At 49.2% G+C, this 15566-nt stretch overlaps 2 long non-coding RNA genes across 2 annotated transcripts in view; one reads left to right on the forward strand and one right to left on the reverse strand.

The window, feature by feature from the left end:
* LOC310896868 overlaps positions 1–12891 on the reverse strand; it is a 368699-nt gene extending 355808 nt beyond the window's left edge. Inside the window, exon 1 of the long non-coding RNA XR_014581884.1 lies at positions 12484–12891. This is a non-coding gene — a long non-coding RNA (uncharacterized lncRNA). The remainder of the gene's footprint in view (positions 1–12483) is intronic.
* The window catches only part of LOC310896873, a 230999-nt gene that overhangs the window by 192466 nt on the left and 22967 nt on the right, over positions 1–15566 (forward strand). The gene's annotated exons all lie outside the window — the stretch shown is intronic.

Below are 15566 nucleotides of genomic sequence, written 5' to 3' on the forward strand. Positions count from 1 at the left end.
GATGTGATGTGGGAGGGGATTGAGCCTCGTTGGGTCATTAGTAGTATGAATAAGGTGTAGGAGGCGGTTAGTAGGGTTGCGATTCCTGTTAGGATGATCGTGAAGGCAGATCAGTTGAATAAGGTGATTATAATGGTTAGCTCTGCTATGAGGTTTGTTGTTGGGGGTAAGGCTATGTTTGTTAGATTGGCCAGCAATCATCAGGTAGCTATGAGTGGTAGGAGAGGTTGTAGGCCTCGTGTGAGTAGTAGAATTCGGCTGTGCGTACGTTCATAGTTTGTGTTGGCTAGGCAGAATAGTATGGAGGAAGTTAGTCCATGGGAAATTATTAGGATCATTGCCCCTGAGAATGATCAGTGGGTTTGGATTATTCCTGCGGCGATAACTAGGCCTATGTGGCTAACGGATGAATAAGCGATTAGTGATTTTAGGTCTGTCTGTCGTAGGCAGATTGAGCTAGTCATTAGGGCGCCTCATAGGGCCAGGGTTAGGAAGGGGTAGTGCAGGAGGTTGGACAGTGGGCCCATAAATAGAGTGACTCGTATAATTCCGTATCCTCCTAGCTTTAGTAGTAGGGCGGCGAGGAGTATTGAGCCTGCGATGGGTGCTTCTACGTGGGCTTTTGGCAGTCAGAGGTGTAGGCCGTATAGTGGGGCTTTTACTATGAATGCTATGAGCAGTGCTAGACCTGATAGTATTCCTGTCCATGAGGTGGATAGGGTTGGGTGGGTTAGTTGTAGGGTTGGCAGGTGCAGGGTGCCAATTTTCACGTATAGGTGTATGATTGTGATTAGCAGGGGTAGAGAGCTTACTGGCGTGTAGAATAGCAGGTAGATGCCAGCGCTTAGGCGTTCTGGTTGGTTCCCCCATCGGGTGATTAAGATTAGGGTGGGAATGAGGGTTGCTTCAAATGAGATGTAAAATAGTGCTAGTTCTGTGGTGGAAAAGGCTAGTAGGATGAATGGCTGGACTGCGACTAAGGTTGAGATAAAGATTCGTTTGCGTTGTAGGGGTTCTTGTTGCAGGTGGTTTTGGCTTGCTATGATTATGAGTGGGAGTAGTCAGCAGGATAGTACTAGGAGGGGGGATGAGATTTGGTCAATTCCTGTTCAGTTGGATAAAAATTTGTAGGGGTAGTAGGTTGGGATTAATCACTGTAGGCTTAGGGCAGCGATTAGGAGGCTGTATAAGGTGGTGTTAGTCCATAGAAATTTTGGTGGAGACAGCAGGGCTGTTGGAAGAAGTATGATTGTGGGTAGGATGATTTTTAGCATTGCAGGAGGTTTAGGTTGTGTAGATGGTCGGAGCCATGTGTGCGGGTGGAGGCTACTAGGATGGCCAGGCCTGTGCCCGCCTCACACGCTGAGAAGGTTAGCATGAGAATTGGTACCATGGTGAATGAGGAGACTTGGTTTTCGATGGATCATATTGATAGGCCTACGAATATCGATAATATTATGCTTTCAAGGCATAGTAGGGCGGATACTAGGTGGGTTCGGTGGAAGGCTAGTCCTAGTCCGCTGAAAATGAAGGCTGAGTAGAAGCTTAAATGTAGGGGCGACATAAGAAAGTTACAGGGTTGGCTGTAATCTGCTGGGTCGAAACCAGCTATCTTTTTGGTTAGACTAACTTTCTGTTATTCTGCTCATTCTAGGCCCCCTTGAATTCACTCGTAGGCCAGTCCGAGTGTTAGGAGAAGGAGGATCACTACAGTTCAGGTGAGGGTCATTAGGGGGGATTGGAGTTGGACGGCTCATGGCAGGGGGAGTAGGAGGGCGATTTCTAGGTCGAATAGGACGAACAGGATGGCTACTGAGGAAGAATCGGACTGAGAATGGTAATCGAGCAGATCCAAGTGGGTCGAATCCACATTCGTACGGTGAGAGTTTCTCTGAGTCGGGGTTTATTTGGGCGAGTCAGAAGTTTAATGCGGTTAGGGCGGCGCTTAGGATTGATGATAGGGCGAATATGAACATGAGTGCGTTCATTGCTCTCCTCTGGGTTTATACCAGATTCTAGAGATTGGAAGTCAATTGTAATTAATATACTAGAAGAGCAAGATCCTCATCAGTAGATGGTTATGTAGAGGAATAGTCAGATGACGTCTACGAAGTGTCAGTATCAGGCTGCTGCCTCGAATCCGAAGTGGTGGTCTGATGTAAAGTGGAACTTGATCAGTCGGAAGAGGCAGACGGTCAGGAAGGAGGATCCGATGATTACGTGGAGTCCGTGGAATCCAGTGGCAACGAAGAAGGTAGATCCGTAGACGCTATCGGCGATTGAGAATGGGGCTTCGTGGTATTCTATTGCTTGTAGGGCTGTGAAGTAGAATCCCAGGAGGATCGTTAGGGTTAGGGCGTGGATGGCGTGTTTTCGGTTTCCTTCTGTGATGCTGTGATGGGCTCACGTTACGGTAACGCCTGAGGCTAGTAGGATGGCTGTGTTTAGTAGGGGGACTTCTATCGGGTTGAGTGGTTTAATTCCTGTTGGGGGTCATTGGCCTCCTAGTTCTGGGGTTGGGGCCAGGCTCGAGTGGAAGAACGCTCAGAAGAACCCTAAGAAGAAGAATGCTTCGGATGTGATGAAAAGGATTATGCCGTATCGTAGGCCTTTTTGGACTGTGGGAGTGTGATGGCCTTGGAAGGTGCTTTCTCGTACAATGTCTCGTCATCATTGGAGTATTACTAGGAGTATTGAGATGAGGCCTAGGGTTAGTAGTATGGATGAGTTGTAGTGGAATCACATGATTAATCCTGAGGTTGTGAGTAGGGCGGCGGCTGCCCCGAAGATTGGTCAAGGGCTTGGGTCAACTATGTGGTATGAGTGTGCTTGGTGTGCCATTAGATGTTTTCTTGTAAGTATAGGCTTAGAAGGAGCACGAAGACGTAGGCCTGGATTATGGCTACTGCTACTTCTAGGATGGTTAGGAGTAGTAGGATGATTATTGTTAGGATGGATACTGCAGGAAGGGTGGGTATTAATGCAATGGAGGCTGTAGAGATGAGTTGGATGAGTAAGTGTCCTGCTGTAAGGTTGGCTGTAAGGCGGACTCCGAGGGCTAGGGGGCGGATTAGTAGGCTGGTTGTTTCGATCAGGATTAGTGCGGGGATTAGGGGTGTAGGGGTACCTTCGGGTAATAGGTGGGCTAAAGAGGCTGATGGTTGGTTTCGTAGGCCTGTTAGTAGTGTGGCGAGCCATAGTGGGAAGGCTAGGGCTATGTTCATAGATAGTTGGGTGGTTGGGGTGAATGTATATGGAAGGAGGCCTAGAAGGTTGATTGTAAGAAGTATGATTATTAGGGATGTAAATATTATGGCTCATTTGTGGCCATTTTTGTTGAGTGGGACTATTAGTTGTTTTGTGATTAGGTGAAGGAGTCATGTTTGGATAGTAGAAAGGCGGTTGTTGATTCATCGGTTGTTTGGGGACGGGAATAGTAGGGCTGGGAAGAGTAGGGATAGTAGGATTAAGGGGATGCCAAATAGATTGGGGCTGGAAAATTGGTCAAAGAAGCTTAGGTTCATGGTCAGGATCATGGTGTGGGTTTGGTAGTGAGGGAGGTCTTATTTGATGGGGGGTTGGTTGTGGTGAAGGCTAGTAGTTTTGGTTGGATGAGGAGTGCTAGGGTTAATCAGGTTATAATTATGATTGAAAATCATGGTGCGGGGTTAAGCTGTGGCATATCATTAAGGAGGGGGAAGTCCCTCTTTGGCTAGCTTAAAAGGCTAGTGCTGTTGCATAGCTTCTTAATGATTAGGATGATGATAGAAGGGACGATCAGGCCTCGAAATGTGGGAGTGGGGTTGATTCTACTACAATGGGTATGTAGCTGTGATTAGCCCCGCAAATTTCTGAGCATTGTCCGTAAAAAATCCCAGGCCGGGTGGTAATGAATGAAGTTTGGTTTAGTCGGCCTGGGATTGCGTCTGTTTTAACTCCAAGCGTTGGGACTGCTCAGGAGTGGAGTACGTCTCCTGCAGTAATGATCACGCGGATGGGGGATTCTATTGGGATAACTACGCGGTGGTCAACTTCTAGCAGTCGGAAGTGGCCGTTGGGTAAGTCTGGGGTGGGCACTATGTAGGAGTCGAATGATAGGTCTTTGAAGTCTGTGTATTCGTAGCTTCAGTATCATTGGTGGCCGATGGCTTTTAGGGTGAGGTCTGGTTCGTCGATTTCGTCCATTATGTAGAGGATTTGTAGGGATGGGAGGGCGAGGAGTACCAGGACGATAGCAGGTAGGATTGTCCAGATCAGCTCTACTTCTTGGACGTCTACAGCATTGGACGAGAGTTTTTCTGTTAGTATGTGGGCTAAAAGGTAGAGAACTAGGCTGCAGATAGCTAGGGCAACGATTAGGGCGTGGTCGTGGAATTCAACGAGTTCTTCTATGATGGGTGATGAGGCGTCTTGGAATCCTAGTTGGGAGTGGTTGGCCACATGAGATGTACAGGATTTTTACCTGTGATTTAGTCTTGACAAGGCTATGTAATTGGTTTACTAACGTCTCATAAGAAAGAAGCATGAGCGGTTAACCTCCTGGGAGACCCAGAAAACTTCACCCCAGCAAACCCGCTAGTAACCCCACCACACATCAAGCCAGAATGATACTTCCTATTCGCCTACGCCATCCTACGTTCAATCCCAAATAAACTAGGAGGCGTATTAGCACTGGCCGCCTCCGTACTGATCCTATTCCTAATCCCATTCCTGCACAAATCAAAACAACGAGCAATAACATTCCGACCACTCTCCCAGCTCCTATTCTGAGTACTAGTCGCCGACCTCCTCGTCCTAACATGAGTAGGAAGCCAACCCGTCGAACACCCATTCATCATCATCGGCCAACTCGCTTCAATCGCCTACTTCACTATCCTCCTATTTCTCCTCCCCGCCGCAAGCGCCCTAGAAAACAAAATACTCAACTGCTAAATACTCTAATAGTTTATAAAAACATTGGTCTTGTAAACCAAAGATTGAAGACTTACCACTTCTTAGAGTACCCCAAACTCAGAAAAAAAGGACTCAAACCTTTATCTCCAGCTCCCAAAGCTGGCATTTTCAATAAACTATTCTCTGACCCTAACCCCTAAACCGCCCGAATAGCACCCCGCGACAACCCCCGCACAAGCTCCAATACAACAAACAAAGTCAACAACAGCCCCCAACCCGCCACTAAAAACATCCCTGCCCCATGTGAATAAAACATGGAAACTCCACTAAAATCCGACCGAACAACAAACACCCCAACATTATTCACAGTAGAAACCCCGAACTTCCAAGCCCCCATAAACCCCCCAAACACCAACCCCCCAAAAACAATTGCCACAAACGCTACTGCACATCCAATCACCCGTCAATCCCCCCAAGCCCCAGGGAAAGGCTCCGCTGCTAAAGCTACTGAATAAACAAACACCACCAGCATACCCCCCAAATACACCATAAACAGCACTAAAGCCACGAACGAAACCCCAAGGCCCAGCAACCACCCGCACCCCGCCACAGACGCTAACACCAAACCAACAACCCCATAATACGGCGAAGGATTCGACGCCACACCCAAAACACCCACCGCAAAGCAAATCCCTAAAAAAAACATAAAATAAGTCATTATTCCTGCCCGGACACTACCCGAGGCCTGCGGCTCGAAAAGCCGCCATTGTTCTCAACTACAGGAACTAACCGCAAGCCCCCAATAATTCTACCCCATCTATGCCATTATGCTTAACCCCCCCCCCCTCCCCCCCCGAGGCGGGGGTATTTGGTTATGCATATTCGTGCATAAATTTATATACCCCATATACATACATACTATAGTACCAGTAATATACATTATATACGGACTATCTTATAAGCAGGTGCTAAACCCATACATGTACACGGCCATTAAACCCTTAAACACACTCCTACCAAACCACCCGGCATGAATGTTCTAGGACCATACCCCACAACACCCAATACAACTCCACTCAAGCGCATAACAAGACCCCATTTTAATGAATGCTCACAGGACATGCTCCAACAACAACTCTCCACCACATATCTCATGCAGTTCGTATCAGACGGATTTATTAATCGTACTCCTCACGTGAAATCAGCAACCCGTTGCACATAATGTCCGGTATGACTAGCTTCAGGCCCATACGTTCCCCCTAAACCCCTCGCCCTCCTCACATTTTTGCGCCTCTGGTTCCTCGGTCAGGGCCATCCATTGGGTTCACTCACCCCTCCTTGCCCTTCAAAGTGGCATCTGTGAGTACTTTCACCTTCTCAATGCGTAATCACGGCATGTTCCAGCTTTTTGGCGCCTCTGGTTCCTCTTATTTTTTCCGGGGTTACCTCACAGGTGGCTATTCCCAGTGATCTCGGGGGTCCCACAATCTAAGCCTGGACACACCTGCCTCACGGCCTATCCTATATTTCAAGGGTCCCTCGATGAGACGGTTGGCGTATATGGGGAATCATCCTGACACTGATGCACTTTGACCACATTCAGTTAATGTTACCTCCACCCTCCGGGTTAAATGGGGCTATTGGATGAATGCTCGTTGGACATAGCACAAAACAACAAATCATTAAGCGCAACCCCTGCGCTTCACAAACTAAACCAGTAAACTTTCGCTAACCACCATGTAGCATAAACCTTCATCGCCCAATCCCAGCAAACTACCTCTAAAACTCCATTAATCATCCCTTCCATGACATCATCGGAACAATGTATATATACACACAAACACATACAAAATAACTTAAACTTATTAGAGAAACTCCAGTACTAAAAATAGTAAACACAAGCAATAATTTCATATACTTCACTCTCACTCACCACTCAACTATCAGCTAACCACACCCCCGTCCACATAGCTTAACACAAAGCATGGCACTGAAGTTGCCAAGATGGCATAAAACATGCCTGCGGACAAAAGACTTAGTCCTAACCTTACGGTTGGTTTTTGCTAAATATATACATGCAAGTATCCGCGCCCCAGTGTAAACGCCCTCGACCACCTACCCCCATACAGGCCTTGAGGAGCGGGTATCAGGCACACCCAAGTAGTAGCCCAAGACGCCTCGCTAAGCCACGCCCCCACGGGTATTCAGCAGTAATTAACATTAAGCAATGAGTGCAAACTTGACTTAGTTATAGCAACAGCCTAACTTCAAGGGTTGGTAAATCTTGTGCCAGCCACCGCGGTCATACAAGAAACCCAAATCAACCGTCCTATTGACACGGCGTAAAGAGTGGTAAAATGCCTATCCTAGCTAACTAAGATCAAAATGCAACTGAGCTGTCATAAGCCCAAGATGCACCTAAACACACCATTAAGATGATCTTAGGAACTAACGACTGATTTAAACCCACGAAAGCCAGGGCCCAAACTGGGATTAGATACCCCACTATGCCTGGCCCTAAATCTTGATACTTACTTTACCGAAGTATCCGCCAGAGAACTACGAGCACAAACGCTTAAAACTCTAGCAGCTGCTTCCGCCCTGGTCCTATTCTCTAGCATAACCAATGCCTGAGTCACCGGCCAATGAGACATCACACAAATAAACCACCCAACCTCCTGTCTACTACTGACAGCAGCAATCGCTATTAAACTGGGCCTAGTGCCATTTCACTTCTGATTCCCAGAAGTACTACAAGGATCGCCACTAATAACAGCCCTGCTACTCTCGACCCTCATAAAATTCCCCCCACTAACCCTGCTCCTACTAACATCCAAATCCCTCGACCCAGCTCTACTCACCGCCATGGCCCTAGCCTCAACAGCACTAGGAGGCTGAATAGGACTGAACCAAACACAAACACGCAAAATCCTAGCCTTCTCGTCCATCTCCCACTTAGGCTGAATCGCCATCATCCTAGTTTACAGCCCCAAATTGGCCTTACTTACCTTCTACCTATACACAATCATAACATCAGCCGTATTCCTAGCCCTTAACAAAATCAAAGCCCTTAACCTATCCATGATCACAACCTCATGAACAAAAACCCCAGTGCTAAACGCCACCCTAATACTAGTACTTTTATCCCTAGCAGGCCTCCCCCCATTAACAGGCTTTATACCAAAGTGACTTATCATCCAAGAACTAACTAAACAGGAAATAACACCAGCAGCCATGGCAATTGCCATGCTATCACTGCTCAGCCTCTTCTTCTACCTACGCCTCGCATACCACTCAACAATTACCCTTCCCCCCAACTCCTCTAACCACATAAAACAATGATACACTAGCAAAGCCCCAAGCACACCTACTGCGGTCCTTGCCTCACTATCAATCCTCTTACTTCCCCTGTCCCCAATAATACATGCCATTGTCTAGAAACTTAGGATAACACCCCAAACCGAAGGCCTTCAAAGCCTTAAATAAGAGTTAAACCCTCTTAGTTTCTGCACATTAAGACTTACAGAATATTAACCTGTATCTTCTGAATGCAAGTCAGACGCTTTAATTAAGCTAAAGCCTCCCTAGACAGATGGGCTTCGATCCCACAAAACTCTAGTTAACAGCTAAATGCCTAAACCAATTGGCTTCTGCCTACAAAGACCCTGACGCACCCTAGTGCGCATCGATGAGCTTGCAACTCAACATGAATTTCACTACAGAGCCGATAAGAAGAGGAATTAAACCTCTGTAAAAAGGACTACAGCCTAACGCTTCAACACTCAGCCATCTTACCCGTCACCTTCATCAACCGATGACTATTTTCCACTAACCATAAGGATATTGGCACCCTGTACCTCATCTTCGGGGCATGAGCAGGAATAGTCGGCACCGCACTCAGCCTATTAATCCGCGCAGAACTAGGACAACCAGGAACTCTCCTAGGCGACGACCAAATTTACAATGTAATCGTTACCGCTCACGCCTTTGTAATAAGCTTCTTTATAGTCATACCCATCATGATCGGAGGATTCGGCAACTGATTAGTCCCCCTCATAATCGGTGCCCCCGACATAGCATTCCCGCGAATAAACAACATAAGCTTTTGACTCCTCCCCCCATCATTCCTCCTCCTACTAGCCTCATCCACTGTAGAAGCTGGCGCCGGCACAGGCTGAACTGTCTACCCTCCCCTAGCAGGTGACCTTGCCCACGCCGGAGCTTCAGTAGACCTGGCTATCTTCTCACTCCACTTAGCCGGTATCTCCTCCATCCTTGGGGCCATCAACTTTATCACCACAGCCATCAACATAAAACCCCCCGCACTCTCACAATACCAAACCCCACTATTTGTCTGATCCGTACTAATTACCGCCATCCTACTCCTTCTATCACTCCCCGTACTCGCCGCCGGTATTACAATATTACTAACTGATCGAAACCTAAACACCACATTCTTCGACCCCGCTGGAGGAGGAGACCCAATCCTGTACCAACACCTATTCTGATTCTTCGGACACCCAGAAGTCTATATTCTGATCCTACCGGGGTTCGGAATCATCTCACACGTAGTCACGTACTACTCAGGCAAAAAGGAGCCCTTCGGCTACATGGGAATAGTCTGAGCCATACTATCCATCGGCTTCCTAGGATTCATCGTCTGAGCTCACCACATGTTTACAGTAGGAATAGACGTTGATACCCGAGCCTACTTTACATCAGCCACTATAATCATTGCCATCCCTACCGGAATCAAAGTATTTAGCTGACTAGCCACCCTGCACGGAGGAACAATCAAATGAGACCCCCCCCAATACTATGAGCTCTAGGATTTATCTTCCTATTTACCATCGGAGGATTAACAGGAATCGTTCTTGCAAACTCTTCCCTAGACATCGCCCTGCACGACACGTACTACGTAGTTGCCCACTTCCACTACGTCCTATCCATAGGCGCCGTCTTTGCCATTCTAGCAGGATTTACTCACTGATTCCCACTACTCACTGGGTTTACCCTACACCAAACATGAGCAAAAGCCCACTTCGGGGTAATATTTACAGGAGTAAACCTAACGTTCTTCCCCCAGCACTTCCTAGGCCTAGCAGGAATACCCCGACGATACTCGGACTATCCCGACGCCTACACACTATGAAACACCATTTCCTCCTAGTCCTAGGACTTAGAGAAACTCCAGTACTAAAAATAGTAAACACAAGCAATAATTTCATATACTTCACTCTCACTCACCACTCAACTATCAGCTAACCACACCCCCGTCCACATAGCTTAACACAAAGCATGGCACTGAAGTTGCCAAGATGGCATAAAACATGCCTGCGGACAAAAGACTTAGTCCTAACCTTACGGTTGGTTTTTGCTAAATATATACATGCAAGTTTCCGCGCCCCAGTGTAAACGCCCTCGACCACCTACCCCCATACAGGCCTTGAGGAGCGGGTATCAGGCACACCCAAGTAGTAGCCCAAGACGCCTCGCTAAGCCACGCCCCCACGGGTATTCAGCAGTAATTAACATTAAGCAATGAGTGCAAACTTGACTTAGTTATAGCAACAGCCTAACTTCAAGGGTTGGTAAATCTTGTGCCAGCCACCGCGGTCATACAAGAAACCCAAATCAACCGTCCTATTGACACGGCGTAAAGAGTGGTAAAATGCCTATCCTAGCTAACTAAGATCAAAATGCAACTAAGCTGTCATAAGCCCAAGATGCACCTAAACACACCATTAAGATGATCTTAGGAACTAACGACTGATTTAAACCCACGAAAGCCAGGGCCCAAACTGGGATTAGATACCCCACTATGCCTGGCCCTAAATCTTGATACTTACTTTACCGAAGTATCCGCCAGAGAACTACGAGCACAAACGCTTAAAACTCTAAGGACTTGGCGGTGCCCCAAACCCACCTAGAGGAGCCTGTTCTACAATCGATAATCCCCGATTAACCCAACCACCCCTTGCCAACACAGCCTACATACCGCCGTCGCCAGCCCACCTCGAATGAGAGCACAACAGTGGACACAATAGCACCCCGCTAATAAGACAGGTCAAGGTATAGCCTATGGAGTGGAAGAAATGGGCTACATTCCCTATTCATAGGGCACACGGAAAGAAGCGTGAAACCACTTCTGGAAGGCGGATTTAGCAGTAAAGTGGGACAATAGAGCCTACTTTAAGCCGGCCCTGGGGCACGTACATGGTTAAACATGCCTGTTAGTAGTGTGGCGAGCCATAGTGGGAAGGCTAGGGCTATGTTCATAGATAGTTGGGTGGTTGGGGTGAATGTATATGGAAGGAGGCCTAGAAGGTTGATTGTAAGAAGTATGATTATTAGGGATGTAAATATTATGGCTCATTTGTGGCCATTTTTGTTGAGTGGGACTATTAGTTGTTTTGTGATTAGGTGAAGGAGTCATGTTTGGATAGTAGAAAGGCGGTTGTTGATTCATCGGTTGTTTGGGGACGGGAATAGTAGGGCTGGGAAGAGTAGGGATAGTAGGATTAAGGGGATGCCAAATAGATTGGGGCTGGAAAATTGGTCAAAGAAGCTTAGGTTCATGGTCAGGATCATGGTGTGGGTTTGGTAGTGAGGGAGGTCTTATTTGATGGGGTTTGGTTGTGGTGAAGGCTAGTAGTTTTGGTTGGATGAGGAGTGCTAGGGTTAATCAGGTTATAATTATGATTGAAAATCATGGTGCGGGGTTAAGCTGTGGCATATCATTAAGGAGGGGGAAGTCCCTCTTTGGCTAGCTTAAAAGGCTAGTGCTGTTGCATAGCTTCTTAATGATTAGGATGATGATAGAAGGGACGATCAGGCCTCGAAATGTGGGAGTGGGGTTGATTCTACTACAATGGGTATGTAGCTGTGATTAGCCCCGCAAATTTCTGAGCATTGTCCGTAAAAAATCCCAGGCCGGGTGGTAATGAATGAAGTTTGGTTTAGTCGGCCTGGGATTGCGTCTGTTTTAACTCCGAGCGTTGGGACTGCTCAGGAGTGGAGTACGTCTCCTGCAGTAATGATCACGCGGATGGGGGATTCTATTGGGATAACTACGCGGTGGTCAACTTCTAGCAGTCGGAAGTGGCCGTTGGGTAAGTCTGGGGTGGGCACTATGTAGGAGTCGAATGATAGGTCTTTGAAGTCTGTGTATTCGTAGCTTCAGTATCATTGGTGGCCGATGGCTTTTAGGGTGAGGTCTGGTTCGTCGATTTCGTCCATTATGTAGAGGATTTGTAGGGATGGGAGGGCGAGGAGTACCAGGACGATAGCAGGTAGGATTGTCCAGATCAGCTCTACTTCTTGGGCGTCTACAGCATTGGACGAGAGTTTTTCTGTTAGTATGTGGGCTAAAAGGTAGAGAACTAGGCTGCAGATAGCTAGGGCAACGATTAGGGCGTGGTCGTGGAATTCAACGAGTTCTTCTATGATGGGTGATGAGGCGTCTTGGAATCCTAGTTGGGAGTGGTTGGCCACATGAGATGTACAGGATTTTTACCTGTGATTTAGTCTTGACAAGGCTATGTAATTGGTTTACTAACGTCTCATAAGAAAGAAGCATGAGCGGTTAACCTCCTGGGAGACCCAGAAAACTTCACCCCAGCAAACCCGCTAGTAACCCCACCACACATCAAGCCAGAATGATACTTCCTATTCGCCTACGCCATCCTACGTTCAATCCCAAATAAACTAGGAGGCGTATTAGCACTGGCCGCCTCCGTACTGATCCTATTCCTAATCCCATTCCTGCACAAATCAAAACAACGAGCAATAACATTCCGACCACTCTCCCAGCTCCTATTCTGAGTACTAGTCGCCGACCTCCTCGTCCTAACATGAGTAGGAAGCCAACCCGTCGAACACCCATTCATCATCATCGGCCAACTCGCTTCAATCGCCTACTTCACTATCCTCCTATTTCTCCTCCCCGCCGCAAGCGCCCTAGAAAACAAAATACTCAACTGCTAAATACTCTAATAGTTTATAAAAACATTGGTCTTGTAAACCAAAGATTGAAGTCCAGAGAGTGCACTGGCACCACTGGGGATGCAGTGCATTGAGTCCAGAGAGTGCACTGGCACAACTGGGGATGCATTTCAGTGAGTCCAGAGAGTGCACTGACACCACTGGGGATGCAGTGCAGTGAGTCCAGAGATTGCACTTGCACCACTGGGGATGCAGTGCAGTGAGTCCAGAGAGTGCACTGGCACCACTGGGGATGCAGTGCAGTGAGTCCAGAGAGTGCACTGGCACCACTGGGGATGCACTGCAGTGAGTCCAGAGAGTGCACTGTCACCACTGGGGATGCAGTGCAGTGAGTCCACAGAATGCACTGGCACCACTGGGCATGCAGTGCAGTGAGTCCAGAGAGTGCACTGGCACCACTGGGGATGCACTTCAGTGACTCCAGAGAGTGCACTGGCACCACTGGGGATGCAGTGCAGTGAGTCCAAAGACTTCACTGGCAAAACTGGGGATGCAGTGCAGTGAGTCCAGAGAGTGCACTGGCACCACTGGGGATGCAGTGCAGTGAGTCCAGAGATTGCACTGGCACCACCGGGGCTGCAGTGCAGTGAGTCCAGAGAGTGCACTGGCACCACTGGGGATGCACTGCAGTGAGTCCAGAGAGTGCACTGGCACCACTGGTGATGCAGTACAGTGAGTCCAGAGAGTGCACTGGCACCACTGGGGTTGCACTGCAGTGAGTCCAGAGAGTGCACTGGCACCACTGGGGATGCACTACAGTGAGTCCAGAGATTGCACTGGCACCACTGGGGATGCAGTGCAGTGAGTCCAGAGAGTGCACTGGCTCCACTGGGGATGCAGTGCATTGAGTCCAGAGAGTGCACTGGCACAACTGGGAATGCAGTGCAGTGAGTCCAGAGAGTGCACTGGCACCACTGGGGATGCACTGCAGTGAGTCCAGAGAGTGCACTGGCACCACTGGGGATGCAGTGCAGTGAGTCCAGAGAGTGCTCTGGCACCACTGGGGATGCACTGCAGTGAGTCCAGAGAGTACACTGGCACCACTGGGGATGCAGTGCAGTGAGTCCAGAGAGTGCACTGGCACCACTGGGGATGCAGTCCAGTTAGTCCAGAGAGTGCACTGGCACCACTGGGGATGCAGTGCAGTGACTGCAGAGAGTACACTGGCACCACCGGGGATTCACTGCAGTGAGTCCAGAGAGTGCACTGGCACCACCTGTGATGCAGTGCAGTGAGTCCAGTGAGTGCACTGGCACCACTGGGGATGCAGTGCTGTGACTCCAGAGAGCGCACTGGCACCACTGGGGATGCAGTGCAGTCAGTCCAGTGAGTGCACTGGCACCACTGGGGGTGCAGTACAGTGAGTCCAGAGAGTGCACTGACACCACTGGGGATGCACTGCAGTGAGTCCAGAAAGTGCACTGGCACCACTGGGGATGCACTGCAGTGAGACCAGAGAGCGCACTGGCACCACTGGGGATGCACTGCAGTGAGACCAGAGAGTGCACTGGCACCACTGGGGATGCAGTGCAGTGAGTCCAGAGAGTGCACTGGCACCACTGGGGATGCACTGCAGTTAGTCCAGAGAGTGCACTGTCACCACTGGGGATGCAGTACAGTGAGTCCACATAGTGCACTGGCACCAGTGGGGATGCAGTACAGTGAGTCCAGAGAGTGCACTGGCACCACTGGGGATGCAGTGCAGTGAGTCCAGAGAGTGCACTGGCACCACTGGGGATGCACTGCAGTGAGTCCAGAGAGTGCACTGGCACCACTGGGGATGCAGTGCAGTGAGTCCAAAGACTTCACTGGCACCACTGGGGATGCAGTGCAGTGAGTCCAGAGAGTGCACTGGCACCACTGGGGATGCAGTTAAGTGAGTGCAGAGAGTGCACTGGCACCACTGGGGATGCACTGCAGTGAGTCCAGAGAGTGCACTGGCACCACTGGGGATGCACTACAGTGAGTCCAGAGAGTGCACTGGCACCACTGGGGATGCAGTGCAGTGAGTCCAGAGAGTGCACTGGCACCACTGGGGATGCAGTGCAGTGAGTCCAGTGAGTGTACTGGCACCACTGGGGATGCACTTCAGTGAGCCCAGAGAGTGCACGGGCACCAATGAGAATGCACTTCAGTGAGTCCAGAGAGTGCACTGGCACCACTGGAGATGCACTGCAGTGAGTCCAAAGACTGCACTAGCACCACTGGGGATGCAGTGCAGTGAATCCTGTGAGTACACTGGCACCACTGGGGATGCAGTGCAGTGAGTCCAGAGAGCTCACTGGCACCACTGGGGATGCAGTGCAGTGAGTCCAGAGAGTGCACTGGCACCACTGGGGATGCAGTGCAGTGAGTCCAGAGAGTGCACTGGCACCACTGGAGATGCAGTACAGTGAGTCCAGTGAATGCACTGGAACCACTGGGGATGCAGTGCAGTGAGTCCAGAGAGTGCACTGGCACCACTGGTGATGCAGTACAGTGAGTCCAGTGAGTGCACTGGTACCACTGGGCCTGCAGTGCAGTGAGTCCAGAGAGTACACTGGCACCACTGGGGATGCAGTGCAGTGAGTCCAGAGAGTGCACTGGCACCACCGATGATGCAGTACAGTGAGTCCAGTGAAGTGCACTGGCACTACTGGGGATGTAGTGCAGTGACTCGAGAGAGTGCA

The sequence above is a fragment of the Anser anser genome (genome assembly GCF_964211835.1).
Source record: "Anser anser genome assembly, chromosome: 1".
Classification (NCBI taxonomy): Eukaryota; Metazoa; Chordata; class Aves; order Anseriformes; family Anatidae; genus Anser; species Anser anser.